This window comes from Toxorhynchites rutilus, chromosome 2, assembly GCF_029784135.1.
Source record: "Toxorhynchites rutilus septentrionalis strain SRP chromosome 2, ASM2978413v1, whole genome shotgun sequence".
In the NCBI taxonomy this organism is placed as follows: domain Eukaryota; kingdom Metazoa; phylum Arthropoda; class Insecta; order Diptera; family Culicidae; genus Toxorhynchites; species Toxorhynchites rutilus.
Window position 1 is genome coordinate 202,438,824 of NC_073745.1, and position 16,924 is coordinate 202,455,747.

General features: G+C 37.7%; 1 protein-coding gene across 3 annotated transcripts in view; it reads left to right on the plus strand.

Annotated features, from left to right (window-relative positions):
• Window positions 1–16,924, plus strand: part of LOC129769813 (tetraspanin-9) — a 116,427-nt gene that overhangs the window by 21,342 nt on the left and 78,161 nt on the right. For all 3 annotated transcript variants that reach the window (XM_055772291.1, XM_055772289.1, XM_055772290.1), the window contains exon 3: window positions 7,547–7,568. The gene's annotated coding sequence lies outside the window, so the exon portion shown is untranslated. The remainder of the gene's footprint in view (window positions 1–7,546; window positions 7,569–16,924) is intronic.

A 16,924-nucleotide genomic window follows, 5' to 3' on the forward strand; every position in this document is an offset into this window, starting at 1 on the left:
GTTGAATATGAGACACTTTTGCTGTTGATGCAATAAATGTGTAATTAATGCCAGCAATGTTTATCCGAAAATATCAGCACTTTTCACTTTTAACAAACAAAGATTTTTTACATGAGATTATTCAGATGACATAAGACACTTATCCAAACAATTATCCTGCTCTTTAAAAACAACTACTTCAAAAAAATTTGAACCAGTAGATACTCAAATAATGATTTCTGCGTACCCGAAATGATAAGAACTTTTCACTTTAGGTAAACAAAGATTTTGTCGCTTGGGACACTCATGCGATAATTCAAATAACATGAGACATTTATGCAAACATTAGTTTCGATACTTATGAACAATCTTTTCCATCACACCAAAGTGTTACAATGACTAAGTTCTGCTGTTATGACTGTTGTCCCACATTTCTATTCATTCAACGCACTGCGCGTTGTCTTGTGTGGGTAACTAATTTGTTATCTATTACTCATAGGACACCGTATTGATTCGTGAACAGGTTCACTGATACTTGGTTGAGTAAAATATAATATAAGATTAGAATAGTTTCGTGCTGTGGTGGCTGACAGCAGACAAACGACCAGAACGGTAAAAAAGGTATGGTGGCTGAGAGCAGACAAACGACCACAAAGAGTTAAACCTGATCTGTATTATTTATTTCAACGCATCGATATTTAGCTGGGATTTTTCGGTGGTCCAGATTTTATTTATGCCTGAAAAAACTCGCTCAGTCAGAGCATTTAAGCCTGGTAAGAACGATTCGAGTTCTGCCATTTTCTTTAAATTACCGAATGGAATGCTTGAAAATCCCAATCCATTTTTCTACGATTTTAGTGTTATCGTATACATTAAAGAAATCGACTACTATCGGATGGCGATGGAAAAAAGCTACAAAATATAATTCAATGGAACAAATTTTCCTTAAATCGTACGTTTATTAGACCTTAAAAAAATGATTCAACGCTGTTGATTAGCAGAAGCAGAACCGTCAAGCAAATTGATTATTTTTCTCATACTGCCAGCTCCACCTCACAGCAAGGGAGTCGGACATCCTGAGACACTTCGTGTCCATCGGATATAGCCGATCTAGTATTTACTGTCCTTGCATCCTGTCCCGTCCCTCCTTCAGCCGGGAGATCGAAGCAACCGTTCAAACGGTGAAGAAGAATCCGGCCAAAATGAACATTTTTATGCGAAAGCTTCAGACAAGATCGGCCGTGTCTAAACAGCAGGCAATCACCCAGAAGGATTAACTGGAGGTACTGGTGAAAAACTTCTTTCCGGTGAAGTGCTATGTTGTGCTAATAATGAAAGACGAGACGTACTTGATGATAGAAATCAACGAATGACAGAGGACCGGGTGCTTTAGGTTCCCCAGCAAGGAGGTAAGCAACGACGTCAAACATATATTCCACACCAAATTCTCGAAGAAGGTCAATCTCTGGCGGACGAGAATGAAATGTCCAATTCGCTCTTCTTTCGATTCTTACAGTGAACGGAGAGGTATACAGTACTAAGTGGCTGCCAGAAGTAGCCGCCTTCATCAAGAACCATCACGTAAAGTTGATGTGGTCTTTAGAACAAATTTGGCAGAAGATCACTGCAGGATGAATTGGCTGGAGATAAAGCTTGCAACGTAGACCGCCAACCTTCCCAACATTTCTCAGCTGCGACCAATAAGAAAAATTGGGCGAACCTCAAACGGAAAATTTCCTCCAATAATTTCATGGCCAAAACAGAGACACAGCTGACCGCCAAAGCCAAGGAAAGATTAAAGAACATGCCGACATCAATCTATTCATCGGCCATGGATTACGCCGTAAGATCGTCTGACACTTCATTTATGATATTTCATCAAACAACCCTGCTTCTTCCTGTATACTAGTTCTTCCGGCTTATTTAACACGTAGAGCCCCGACCGAGCTGGGGGACCGAAAATGAACTTTTCGTCTGACGCACGTCCGTCCCTGTGGATCAATAGGAGACTTTTCACACTCTTTAAACAAAAAGTCCAGCTCAACTTGTTAATCTTCGGATGCATCGGAAGTGCTCTTGAACAGTCTGTCAATAAAAAGTATTTTTGAGGTTCATCGATTTAAGAAAATCATCAAATTGTAATAATGAAATATATTGATATCGCGGGACATTTTCGCTTCTTTTGCCAAATGCGGGACGTTTCGCCGGACGTAATCTAGCGCGGGACACTTTGTTGAAATGCGGACGTCTGGTCAGTTTACCCTAAGGAATATGCCCATTTCCAGCGTCGTTCAACTCATTGTTGTTCAAGATAGCATTCGGCTTTTACTATAAAAATTCAAAATAGTACATTTTTCATCATTAGAAAAAAAGGTGAAAAATCGAACTTTTTTTTTGCCTGGCGGTAAAGTGGTCACTCGCACATATCACACAATGGGATAGATTTATGCGTTTTTTTCGTCCAAATTTGTTCAAATCATATTTGATATAGTAGGTAAATGTATGAAATAAGCTTGGCCTAGAGTCTCAATTTAATTTTTCTCATGCATACAAAAATGTAGTAATAAACACATAACGTTCCGCATAATGAGGCTTGATTTAGTTGGAGTGGCATATTTATCCAGGGTCAAAGGATCTTCTTCAAGAGCAGAATGTGATGAGGCATGTCAGCTTGAGTGAACAGAACATTGTAAGTTGTTATTCAACTTTGCCCCCAAACATGAACATAATGTCTATGCTAATTAATCGCTGAGATTGAACAAAATATCTTTTCACCTCTCCTATAATATGTGAACAGTCGTCCAAACTGATGATTTTTCCAACATATCAAATTGAATATACTAAATTTCACGAGAAAATCCTTAGATACTGTAGAGTACAGAGATGAAATAATAGTAAAAATAATAATAATAATAGAGAAGCATGAGAAACATGCCACGAAAACTATAGACCAATCAGATGAAAGGAAAATATTAGCCAGTGTATAAAAACGCGAGCCATTCCGCGCAGCCGGCATTCTGACAACGGTCGTGATACGAGCAACATCTGGAAGGAATATCAGCAGCAGTAGCAGCAGCGAACAACGGAGCTAACCCGAGCACCCGATAATCCAGCTAGGTGTCGCATCGGTCTGCTTCAATAGCAGCAGCGGTAGCAGCGGACATCGAAGTTCATCCGGACAACCAACAATCGAGCTTTGCCTCGCATCGGTCTACTTCGGTAGCAGCAGCAGTAACATCGCGAGCTGAACATTGTCGGCACTCTCCCTCCGCTGATAGCGTGAGGACGCGCTTCCATCGAGCCGGGAGAGTGTCGCAGTGTGGAAGAGAATCAACGCCGCATTACGTTATTGGTACCCACGCATTAGCTAGCTACAGAAAGGGTTTTAAATAGTTTTCCTCGCTGTTTTCCTCGCAAAGAAACTTCTGGACTGAGACTTCATATTCTACGGCCGAAAGGTTATCGAGAGACTAATTTCTGTTTTTATTTGTATTTTGACCAAGATCGGTTACCATAGGTTATCACCTCCAGAATTCTACAGTTCTTTCGTCTACTATTCACAAATTTCCAAAAAGATTTCGGATTTTCCTTTTTTTAATTATCTAATTTCTCCAAACTCCTCACAAATTCGAACCGCTATTTCTGGATGATGCCAGTAAAACAAAAATTCACGTAATACAACAAAACCGATTGTTTATTTCAGGAAAATAGACTTATATCTAAAACAAGGAAAGCTTACTTCGATGTTAATTACGTTGTCTGTAAAATTCACGAACTTTCTTGGGAACATTTGCCATTAGGTTCCGTACAGTGTCTTCAGATATGCTGGCGGCGGCGCTTTTCCATCTCCTCTTGAAATCATTAATGCCATTCGCTTTCTTCTTAGTTTCGAATAGTTTTCGCTTAAGCCCAGTACTTTTCCATTTGACCTCATGTGCATTATACCATTCCAGGATGAATTTCGCACAGTGACAAGAGGTCAAATCTGGCCAAAACAACACTGGAGAGTCGTGGCTTCTTATGAATGGTAGCAACCGCTTCTGGAGACATTCCTTCTCGTAGGCACCTTTGTTGATAGTGCCGGTAGATTCGAAAGATTTGGATTTTCGGCCACAACTGCATATGGCCTACCAAACCAAGTACTTTTTGGGGGATTTAGACTTCTTCTTGGTTGCAAAAACTGGGTGTAGCATCTCAGCATGGCGTTTTGCAGTGAAATTTTACTTATCATCACGATTGGGCACCTTTTTCACTTTGTACGCCTTCAGTCCATGCCTCAGCTTCACTTTTTGTACATATGATTTTGATTTTCCAACCCTTCGAGCCAAATTTCTAACTGAAAGGTTGGGATGTTTCTCAATAATGGTAACCACCTTTCGGTCAATCTGTCGGGAGCTTACTTTTCGATTTGTTCCGCTTCCAACCTTCCGATCCACAGTTAAGCGCTGGTCAAACGATTTGTACACGCTAAACACGGTACTCTTCGGCAGTTTTAGCTTTTTGGCGAAATCGCGTACCGACAGTGTTGGATTTTGCTGCCGTTTGCTCAATATGCGTTTGCATACTTTCACTTGATTCGACGCCATTCTTTCAAACTGAGAAAGAATGTAGACATGTTGGACATCGAAATATAGAGGAGCGTTTCAGCTGTCATATAAGTGAAATATTTCATTGATTAGTGAAATATTTCATAAACTACACTGAAAGAAAAGTGTCCTAAATTGAACGTGGACAGGCTTCATTTCATATACTTAAACGTAATTAAAGCTATATATACGATTGAATCAGTATTATTTAAAAAAAACAAAAACATATAATAGATGGAAGCTACATGCAGCACTCTCTGAAACAAAGTTCAATAAGTGACGCGTTTTTATTCGCCTGGTTGAATTTGTGTCAGTCGCAGACCTTGGTTTTGCAAATTGTAAATTGCTTGCCACTATAAAGACATCCATTCATAAAAATGTGTAGCACATAATGCCATGTATTCAGAGCGCATCTTCGATTGTCGTAGTTTATAAAAGTCGAACAAGCGATGGACAAACTTCGAGCACAAAAACCGTGTGAAGTCATAAAGAAATAAATCATAAAAAATCAAATGGCACCGTTTGTCGTTTCCAAAATCGGGTGAGCGCTCCAAGGCTGCCTAATTCACATGAACAGGAAAACGAAAAATTATTAGATTGAACGGAAATAATATAAACTGCGATGGTTCACCGAAGTGCTTTATTTATAAAACGGAAACAATTAGACGTTCACGAAGTTTTCGAAGCACCCACGTATCGAGAACAATTTTATATTGGAGTATCTCAATCTCATCATACTGATTGTTTGAAAGAATCACTTAAACGCCATAACACCAATGATTCTGATCACACCCTGGATATGGGCACTCACATTTCGGCTAATGTTAGAGCAATCCGAGTAATATGTTTCATTATTTTATGCCTGTGCTGCCGGACTGTTTGTAAACAAAATAGACTTCGAAATAAACGCTACATGCCGCCGACAACTGAAAAGCGTCTGCTCCAAGTACAATATCACACATTACTTGGTTTTCGTTTCTCAAATACCTCTGTGGCACCCTATGTTTACATTGTAGAAATGTTTACAAAGTCGATTACGCCTGGCATTAGGAGGAAAATCGAATAAGAAAATACAATAGAATGCATTCTTTTCAAAAGGGACAAAACGCTTTCGAAAGAAATACAACTTCACTGCAGGAACGAAAGCATAACTACGAAAGAACAACTGTTGCTACCATTTATATTTATGCATTAGCTTCATGCATTATTCACCCCTTTTTCCCCCTTCGGGATACGAGTAAATTTGGAGTATCGATTTCAAACCCAGAGGAGAGTTTCGCCTAGCAAAACAAATGCTGCAGCCAACAAGTGAAAGCTATTATGTTGTGCGGTGTGCGATTGTAATTTTATGTAGAACCCCACTCTATGGACGCACAGAACAACATAGAGGTAGCCTAATGATACTCATATCCGCTGCATAATTCAAAGACTAAAATATCATGCAATCTTCCCCTGCGGAGCAGCAGGTGAATGAAAATAAACATAAAAAAAAGGGGGAGAACAGGAAAACTGGCGGCTTAAAATCTTAGGTATTCCCTTCATGTGAGAATGGTTTGATAAAACAGCCACGATTACACCTTGGGGGAAAGTAAAGTGTATTTAACTGGTGCTATTATGCGAGACCTCAATGACCCCTCCGAGAACTGAAAACGAAACGATTGGATACGGGAGCTTGTTGCTATTTTATATAGGGTGCTTCAACAGAAGGGGTAAGATTTATTTTCTAATAAAATAATTAATTTTTCAGATGTCTTCCTTTTTTTATTTTGATGTAGAGCAAACACATGACGATTATGTATAAAACCCATGATTCTCAGAATGGCCTCCTGAAATTTTCAATCACTTTTACGCGCAAATGGGACCCAATTTCGGCGATGACTGCTTGAGTGATCGCTGTTGAAAATATTTGGGAATATGTGACGTAGGCGTTACGCCTGGACCCCACTCCTCTTGTTGAAACATCCTGTATTTCTAGCGAAAGAAATGTGAGGGAGTACAAACTTTTCGAATTCATATGACTTTCTACTCTGAAAGTGTGTTGTTTCGCTCCCTTAACAATCAATATATGATATGAGTTTGAATGGAGGAATTTTTTGTCAACAATTCATGGTCAACATGTACGTGAAAGTAGAGAGCGAACGACTGCGATTCCTATAACACAATCAACTGAAGCGGCGTGGAGAAGGATACATTCAATGTCTGTGTTGTTAATATTTGCTAATGAATGTCGGTAATTATCAGTATTTGTTTGGTGATATATTAGATATTCACCTGTGCTTCTGATCGTATCTTCAGGAAAACGCTTCATACATTTTCCATCTGCCATGCAAGGCGATAAAAGTTTCAGCTCACCGCATGGTCCATCAACAATGTTTGTGGCAACAATATCAAAAAGTCAGCCATATTCCGATTGGTTTGAAACTCGATTGGATTTCACTATTCGATCGTAGTCAACATTTGTATTCTGGTATCCGTTCGACTCAAATTCAATCGATCTATGTACATGTGGCCTCGCTTTTGCCATTGAACGGAATTCATTCAGCAACGTGTTGGACCGCTTACGTGTTGTAATGAAGTTCACGAAAGATTAAATACACGTGCTGCAATGTCACAACAATTGCGTTCTGTTCTGGCAATAACAAAGGCTGCGTCGGCGTTACTCATAATAGCGTCTCGCAAGTGAATGCGTCATTGTTCACGCCGTTTAAGTTGATTGTGTCGTAGGAATCGCAGTCGTTCGCTCTCTACTTACGTGTTGGTCATGAATTGTTGATACACAATCCCTCCCTTCAAACTCATATTATACATTAATTCTTAAGAGAGCGAAACAACTTACTTTCAGAGCTTACTATTTATGTTGAATTCTACAGTTCGGTGAGGTGCTGGTAAATACATTTGCAAGTCCATTATTTATTTCTTATGAATCTACTTTCATAACCATTGAATGCTTTAATGAATTTCGTTATTTTTATTCTTTCCAGGATGGTCGTAAGCGTATGATTGGTAAGTTTTTTATTGCTTTTTCATTCTTTGTCAAATTATGCTGTTATCAATGACTGTGATGCTTTTCATTTAATAACATATAGTTTGAATTGTTTTACGTGATGTTTAGTTTAACTTAGTTTACAAATAAATACAAAATGAGAACGAGAAGCCTAAGACAATATTAGTCAAAGGAATAATTGTTTCATTAAACATCATTTGAAATTATAAAATAGCAGCCTTTTGGTGTTTCCAAAATCTTATCTATCGCCAGAAGAGCTGATTTGTAGATTTTTATACAATACAGCATTTGAAAGGAATTGGTGTTCAAACTTGAATTTAAAATTGATGATTTTGATGTAAAAATCGAACTAACGATGTTGTTTTAAGCAGAAATCAAAGAACATTGTAGTCGAACGTCCAAGTCACAAAATAATTGTAAATCTACTCGATGACAACATAATGGTATGCGTACCCCACATGCTGTGTTTACCAAACTTTATTTTTGTGACTTCATAAAATTTTCGTAAAGTTCGAAGATACATATATAAAAATGACAACGTTCAATGTTCTCTAATGACTATCCTCAAAGTATTCGACGTGGGTCCTAAAGCATCCGGTGTTATTCAAGTGATTTTGAAATGTCCGCACTCGAATGCCAGATGTTGTTGAGAAGGTTAAACAGCTGATAAACGGAAATCATTGCGTCTTGAGGATGCATACATTACTTGCTGGACAATTTTATTTATTTATTTTTTTCGATGAGCCAAACATTCTTAGAGAAACTCCGCCGTCTTAACGCAGTATTAACGGAAGGCAACTAAAATTTTAACATTTTTTTAAGCCCCTATGCTCAACAACAAACGAGCTCAGAGAGAAATGAAAATGTGTATGTGTTAGCTCTCTCTCTACCCTCTTTCTACTTGTATTTTTGTTTTGTTTATGCTTGATCAGTTGTGGTCAAAATTAGAGATGGGCAAAACAGTTCACTTTGATGAACGGTTCATTCACTAACCGTTCATCTAAGTGAATCAGTTCTTTTGAGCCGTTCTTTCACTCTTTCGTTCAGTGGGATTAAGAACAACATAGAATGTTAGCTGGAACTCAACATCAATAGACAGCTATTCATTAATATCGTTGGATTGGATAGTGTACGTATGGGATTTGTATTTTTGAAATTTAGTGGGGAAAGATAAGGTGCTTCTTTTTTAAGAGTCGCAAAAGTTAAAAGTGAAAATATGTTTATCGGCCGACGAAAGTATATGTAATAATTTGATGCGAACAAAATATGTGCAATTCTTCATATTTTCTGTTTGGACAACACACAGGTTCCATGTAAGATCATATTTCATCCAGAGAAAAAGTTCAGCAGAGATTTTGACTAACACTCAATCATACAAACAATCACCATAACACGTACACGCAATGGGCCAAACAATGGATTGAAAGGAACGAAAAAACTTTTTTCTCAACTTGCCCTCACTATGAGATTTTATGTTTACTTAATTCACCCTGTTTACCCAGCTTCCCCCAGATTGTTTTCTGAGAATTAGCAAGTATATGAATATCATGCGGAATTGAAAGAATACATGAAATTGAAAATATATAGTTTTGCCTTTAAAGCTACGAAAATCTAATTTAATGTTTAACACAAAATTGAGTATGCATTAACAAAATAAACCCTGCGTTACATGCATTTTGGTCATAAATGACAATATTGTTTTCTTTTTCTTACAAGCGTTCTCGTTATATAAATCCATTCCGTCCAGCACAAATCAGTTCAGCTGCACTTGTCCGTTCGCAAATATTTCGCCCGCGAACACTTCGTTCTCAAACAGTTCGTTCCCCAACAGTTCACTCTCAATCAGTTCTTTCCCATACAGTTCACTCGCAAACAGTTCGTTCGGAACTAGTTCATTCACAAACAGTTCACTCTCAATTAGTTCGCTCTCAAACAGTTCACTCGCAAACCTTCCTTTCGGAATCAGTTCGTGGTGAGAACTACCGTTCTTTAAAAAAAAAACGACCGTTCGTTCACTCTTTTCGGCGAACTAGTTCTTTCGTACCGTTTGTGAACGGTTTGCCCATCTCTAGTCAAATCCTCCTAAACAAGATGCATTTCGCGAGCGCGTTGTACAGTTCTACGAACTGCACAGAAATCATTTTGAAAGTGAAAATGTTGCGACTTCGACTGTTTGTCATATCTGAAGATTCCCAACAACTACTTGAAAGCAAGGAAGAGGAAGACACTAATCTAAATTATGTACGCAAAGGGACTTCGTTCTCTCTTTCGTGCCTTCAATAACAAGCATTCTTTGACCCAAAGGGATGCCGCAAAAAAGTACAATTGTATTCACCAGTACATCTTCAAAACATAGAAAAGAGTCAGAATAATTTGCCGAAAGAAGACAAGAGTCCCGGAATACAACGAGAAACATATTTTGATGCTGGAACCCTAATACCAGTCTGCTGTCTACTCGAAAAACAAATTTTTGACAAAAATCGATTCTTTGGCACGTTCTCGTTTTTTCGCAATACGAGGTAAAACCAGAGATCGAAATGCTCACCGGTTTGAGACAAAAACACCCGTTTTCATCCATAGGGAAAAATATTTGAGAATATAGGAGGCGAGAAAATGTTATACGTTCACTTCGATTCTCGAGAGAACCGTAATGCCGATTTTTATTTTTCGGCGAGTTATGATTGCCGAAAAATGGTTTCGTTTTCAGTGATTTCTTGATGCCAATAATGGTTTTTCACTTCATCAATCCAGCTGAAAATATTGGATGGAAACGTACTGTAACATTGGGTTTTATGGTGAAGTGAACATGCGATGGGTTAATATTTATACATTTCAGACACCGTCCAAATGCAGGTCGATTAGACACTGTCTAAACAGGCTAACATTGGTAAAGTTATTTTTGATTTTTGCTCCATCTTTTCAAGCATTCTCGTTGAATTTCAAAGAGAGAGATTTTCTCACATCTCTTTCCCTCTGAAAAAGAATTTTCCGTGAAAGGAAAAGATGAAAAGTCGAAAACTAGATTGATTGACTGAATACTTATCTCGCTGCTGAGCAAGAATTTCGATCTCTGAGTAAAATGTACGGTTTAGGGTGTCAATGAAAATGATCATCTCGATTTTTCATACGCGACGTGCTGCGAAATGTTGATTTGCCCAAAATTGGAGTATTGAAAAAAATTTTTGATTCCAAATGTTTTCTGATTTCATGAAAAGTCAATTCAATTGTCAATTTTTGACAACAAATTTTCGGGTCTTTTTTGACTCAAACTTGGAGCTCAAACCATTGGTAATTTTCAATTAATCCACAACAAGATAGCTCTCACAGGAAACCGTCAAATCAATATCAACTATCCTAAATTGCTTAGATTATGCTCAAAAATTGGACTTATGAATTCAATACAGATATCGATACAGATTTTCTGGAAAAAAGACTAGGAAGAAAGATTTTTCCCGACGGAAAACACAGATTTTATTATGGCAACTCTGGTTCCGACATCAAGCTCGCCGAACAGATGTTCACTCATTATGACGTGGGAGTACGTCTACCAAGAATATATGGGGGGTAAAATAAAAATTTAAACACAGAACATGTGGGAAAAAAGGACAGCCATCTCATGCCAAACGTATATACCCGTATATTCCCGAAAAATCCTTTTTTTCGCATTTTTGCCAAAAATGATTTTTTTCAAAAATTTATAACTTTCGAACCACTGAACCTTTAGATTGTTCGACATATTAAATCAAAGCCAATTAGCTTTTTTGGAAAAATACTACAGTTGCAGAAAATTTGAATTATGTTTTCGTTATTATTGACTGTATTTGTTTTTTTATAGTTTCCATGGTCTCGGGACCGCTATATTTTTTTCTGGAAAGCTGAGAATTTTTCACATAACATATCTCGAAACCAGGGAGTTTTATTTTTATTTTTGAGTTATGATTTTTCAAAGTTTTCCACAACAAAAAATCATAACTTGTGATCTACTTGACCGATTCAGGTGATCGACATATCGAATCAAAGCCAATAAGCTAGTTTTGTTACACTGTTACACAGTCTTATTAATGCCCTAGACTAATGAAGGAGAGGTGTGATAACTGCTAACTGCTACTTGCCTAATTATTTTCTAGCTTTTAGTACATTATTATGTTTAATCACACTTAAACCGTTTAACTTAAAAAGTTTTTTTTTACTTATTTTATTTTCTAGTGTTTAGTACATTATCTGTTTCATTAGAATATTTCTCCACAATAAAACCATTGTACTGTATTGTATCAGTCAAAAAATTTCATTTGATACCGATATTGAGTGGATTGCAGAAAATACATAGTGTGTTCTCCAAGTCAAGTTCGTTCGTTTGATACACATATCTCAATCAACCTTTTTTGAGATGATATGGAATCAGCTATAGCGGCGGCCAAATTTGATTTTTCAAGATAAGCAGTTTTAAAATGACAGAAGAGATAAAGGTATTTTATAAATTCGTTCAGTTCCTTTTGGTCAAATTTGATTGCCATATTAATGAAGTTTTGAGAAAATATGTAGTCCGCCATTTTGTTTTTTTTTTTGAGATTTTGAGATCTTGGTGCAGCCATCTTGGATTTGCATTTTTCTTAAATAACCGTATTCTACTAGTCAAGCCCTTCCATTTGATTCCCATATTGATGGGGTTTTGGAAAACCCATATTGATGAGGTTTTGAGAAAATATGTGATCCGCCATTTTGTAGCGGCCGCCATCTTGGATTTTCAAAATCATGAAATATGCAGTTTTATAATGACTACAGAGATAAAGGTGTGTTCCAAATTTCAGATCAATCGGTCAACAGGAAGGGGGCTAAATTTCTATTAATGAGGGTCAGCGCTACAGACAAACATGTTACAAACATACAAACAGATTACAGGGCAAGCTAAATAAAACCGTTTAAAAATATAGCGTCCTTGGTCCCGAGTACACGCTTTTCAATCTGTTTCGCAATTTCCTGAGCTGATAGTCCCCGGCCCAGCTCCGCCTTCTTCACGATAGCTCTGACAATTCGACCAGTTGTCTTTGAAGGACGCCCCTATCGCCTATCTGGTGAGGTATATCCACGCTTTTTGTGCATCTGCACAATCTTAGTGACCGTATGTTTGTGAAACTGGACAATATCGGCAATATCACGGTAGCTTTTTCCAGTTTTGTAATGTTAAATAATCCACTTTCGGATGCTGGTCGAAATTTGTGCTGTTTTGCGCATTTTGCCACAAATAAATTCCAATTTTGAACACGAAACAGAAATTTTGAGCACAAAAACTTCAAAAGTACTAAATGAAAGATAGACACAATGTTTACGTTCGAGAAAGTTGCAGAATACACACTAAAACTCTGTAAAACACATTTAAATCGTAGTATCCGTCATTTTTAACACCGTATTTCCAATGGAAATGTGATAAATAAACGTAAATTGATCAATCATGGACGAACACTAGGGTGTCAATGAATGTATGGGAAAAAATAGACCCTAAAATTTCAGAAAGTTATCCCATACAAAATGTTCACCACCTCGAGAAAAAACACCTATGCCAAGTTTCAGCTCAATTGGATTTAAGGAAGAGTGGCGCAAAGCGGTCAAAGTTTGAGTTTATTTGAAAATCGAAAAATCACCCAAGGGGGAAATGAAGGGAAGGGGTTTTCAAAAATTAATTTTTTTATGTCAAATGTCTTAAAATCTCATGAAACGTCGAGATCTACTGTCAGCTCGAAAAATTTGTTTTTGTCAAAAATCGACACTCTGGGACTTTTTCCGAAATACGAGGCAAAACATATGGTTTTTGGTGCCAATAAAAATAGTTATCTCGATTTTTCATTCGGAAATTGCTACTCGATAATAGCATATGTTGTTTGCTCGATAATATACCTAATGCAAAGTATTAGCTCAACCGAATTTCATTTACTAGTGTCGCAAATGTTAAAATTTGAGTTTTTGAAACCAAAAAATCACCGGAAATCGGGGTTTTCAAATTGTTTTTGGTGCCAAATGTCTTAAAATTGCATGACACGTCGAGATTTACAGTTATCTGAAAAAATTTTTTTGACTTTTTTTTTAGATAACAGTAAATATCGACGTTTCGTGCAATTACAAGATATTTGACATCAAAAAGAAATTTTTGAAAACCCTGATTTCCGGTGATTTTTTGGTACCACTCTCCCTTAAGTCCGATTGAGCTGATATTCTGCATAGTGTGTTTTTTCAAGGTGATGAACATTTTTTATGGGGTAACTTTTTGAAATTCGAAATGACCATTTTCATTGGCACCCTAAGGAACACCCACTAAAATAACATGAAAAAGGAACGACAGTAATTTTGCTTCTCCCAAATTGAGGAAAGACATTCCAACATTTCTGTTTCTGCCGAATTTCTCAGCAACCGTTGAACGACTTTTTTTTTAGAATGGAATTTGAACAAAACAAAACAAACTAAGCGAGCTTTATATTTATATTTATATAAATATAAATTACAGCCAGGAATACTTAGAATGACACAAAATGTGAAACAAAAGTATAATGTTAAAAAGTATGATCAAAAACAGGATGGGGCAAATTAAAAATGCTGCGGTACTTACGTATTAACTCCACCGGAGTGTAATTTTCATTATGAATTGATTTTTTCGCAATAAAATTTATTCTGAGGCCAATGTGACGGGGGCAAAGTCTTCAACTAATGAGAAAGAGGAACCGAGGCGGTCCCAAGCCGCCGAGGTGACGCAATCCGAGTCGGACGCTGACCTGCCATCGGAAGTGGCGGCTTCTCGGAAGCAAACCTGTTTCCAACTATGTTGTTATCTTTGGGAGCGGGGACCGACACTAATATTGTGCAAATGCTCTTGATGCGGGCTGAATAGAAAACGAAGCAAGATCAATTCGGGGCTCTACGTGTTAACACTAAACCTACCGATGTTTCATGTGTACCTATTCCTACCACAGCGGGTCAAGTGACCCTTTATAAATAGTTAGTGAATAAATGGCTCGATTTATATAGTTTTGTTGAGAAACGTGGAACATCATATTTCTCCTGTATATTTTGACATTTTGGGATAACAATTATTAGCAAAATATTGAAATTACAATTTTTGACACGCAGAATAGCACTGCAGCTTGGAATGGTTACTGTTAGCTCGCTTGGATAATCAACAATACAATTAATTCTGATCATTTGCTTTCTATTATTATTAAAATAAGCAAAAGATTTAAAATAAATCTGATGAGGTTAGATTTGATGGCTGGCGATGGAATTATTCGCAATCAAGGTCATAAAAACACATAAAAATACTCCAGAGCTGAATAGGAAATGTATCTCCAACTGCAGTCCCAGTCAAACAATCAATTCGCAGTCCATTTTTCATCACCGGCTTAAACTACATGATTGGAAAATGGGCAATAATGATGATGCCGATGACGGCTCTGAATTAATGTGTGCTTATTATGAGCGTATTCTGTCTCTGGCGACTCTTTATTGGCTTCAGTGCGGCATCAGCCTCTCCAGTTCCAACGTGTCACTTGCGCAACAGGTTTTCTGTTCTCATGACACAGATTTTCTTCTCTCGCCCCGCCGTGAATCGAAGCCCATCAAATATAACAACGCGACGAACGAGTTGAATGAGATGTTCAGCATCAATGACAACTCTTCATCACATCGGTTGGCGTGGTTTCTGTTGCATTGCGGTATGTACCAACTGCTGATCGAAAGCAACAACTGTTTTGCCCCTAGCCTATATTCAGAGACTATTCATTTCGAGATGCGTGCAAATTTATTGATTGATTGTTTGGTGTAGGCCCGGGTATTACATAATTGAAACTCTGCAGGTACTACGAGTTGATTATCATCGTTTATACCCGATGACTCATGAGACGCAATAAAATAACTACAATCGTGATAGGCGGGAAAATTGAAGACGAAAAACTCTCCGGATAAACGTGGGAAACTTTACTGAATCGTATACCAGCAGCTACCAATATAATGTAAGCTGTATAAATTGTGTTTTGTTCGCACAAACTAACGATTTCATGTGAACAATTAACCGTGACCATATAATATGGCACGTGAATGTAAGAGGCTACCCTGGTTCGAGCCATCTTTGAGACTATACACAATCAGTTCCGAGTGGATGTGGGTTAAGCGAATCTCAAAGATGATGCTCAAAGTTTCAAATTAATAATGCAAAAATGAGCCCAAGCCGGAGCTGTTACATCATACCAATTAAACCACCTTGAATGGTGCATATGGAACCCACGTGCGCAATGTGTTTTCACTGTTATACACATGTTTCTTCCAGTAGCCTCCCCCCTCACTGTGTGAAGCTATTTGTTGCATTTCAGCGGTAATTCATTTTCGTACTTCTTCTCTGCCGCGTCTGTCCGTTTATGCAAATATTGTAATGGAAACAATTGTTCTGCCAATACCACTTTCACATATATGTGTATAGATAGATGGTGTGATATATGAAAACATCACCAACCGACCTTCGCCAGTGAGAATTCCTGGCCAAACCATACGCGGAGATAAATCGCCAAGTGGATAAACAAGTTCTCCGGCAAAGCGATGATCAGGTTTGCGTTGCGAAATTTAACGGCGACGTTTGAGAAAGGCCTTAAGACGGTAGCGTTCCGATAGATGGCTTGCAAATATGCTTGTGCATCATTTTTATGGGTGGTCTGGATCTATACATGCATCAATATCCATCAATCCATTTTAGTAACCTCGTTCACGCGTGTGGCAATGATTGACACCATTCTGGTTCAATTCCACGAAGTATGGCCCGATGGAGCTTGGTGTGCTCATTTTTGAAACGCTTGCCGAGAATGTAAACTTGTGTAGCTCATGTCTGTCGGCTTATGTCGATACCATACATGATACCAAATATTTATTTAAATTGAAACATTGTTCATAACTTATTTAGACATTCACGGTATTACTTTATTTTTCATGTTTGGTATAAACATTTTTTATTGTTTTTATCAGTTCATTAAACTCGCTTACTCGCATACATAGGCAGCCTTTAAAAAGGGCAATTTGAGAATTTTAAAATGATCGCTTAACCTGTAGAACTCACAAAACGATTTGTTTGCGACTGGTTCTATACGTTTTCTACGAAAATCATGAACGTAAATTATGTCAGAAAATGAATTCATGTACCAATAAGGGGCTGTCCACATACTACGTGGACGGAAAAACCACGATTTTAGACATCCCCCTTCGCGTCCGTGTACAACCGTGAACATTCCTTATACCCCTCACCCTGTTGTCCACGTGGATATTCCTGAAGTTTGTGAAAAAAAATCAAGAATTTTTTTTTTCGCTAAAATTTCATTTCAAATTTGTT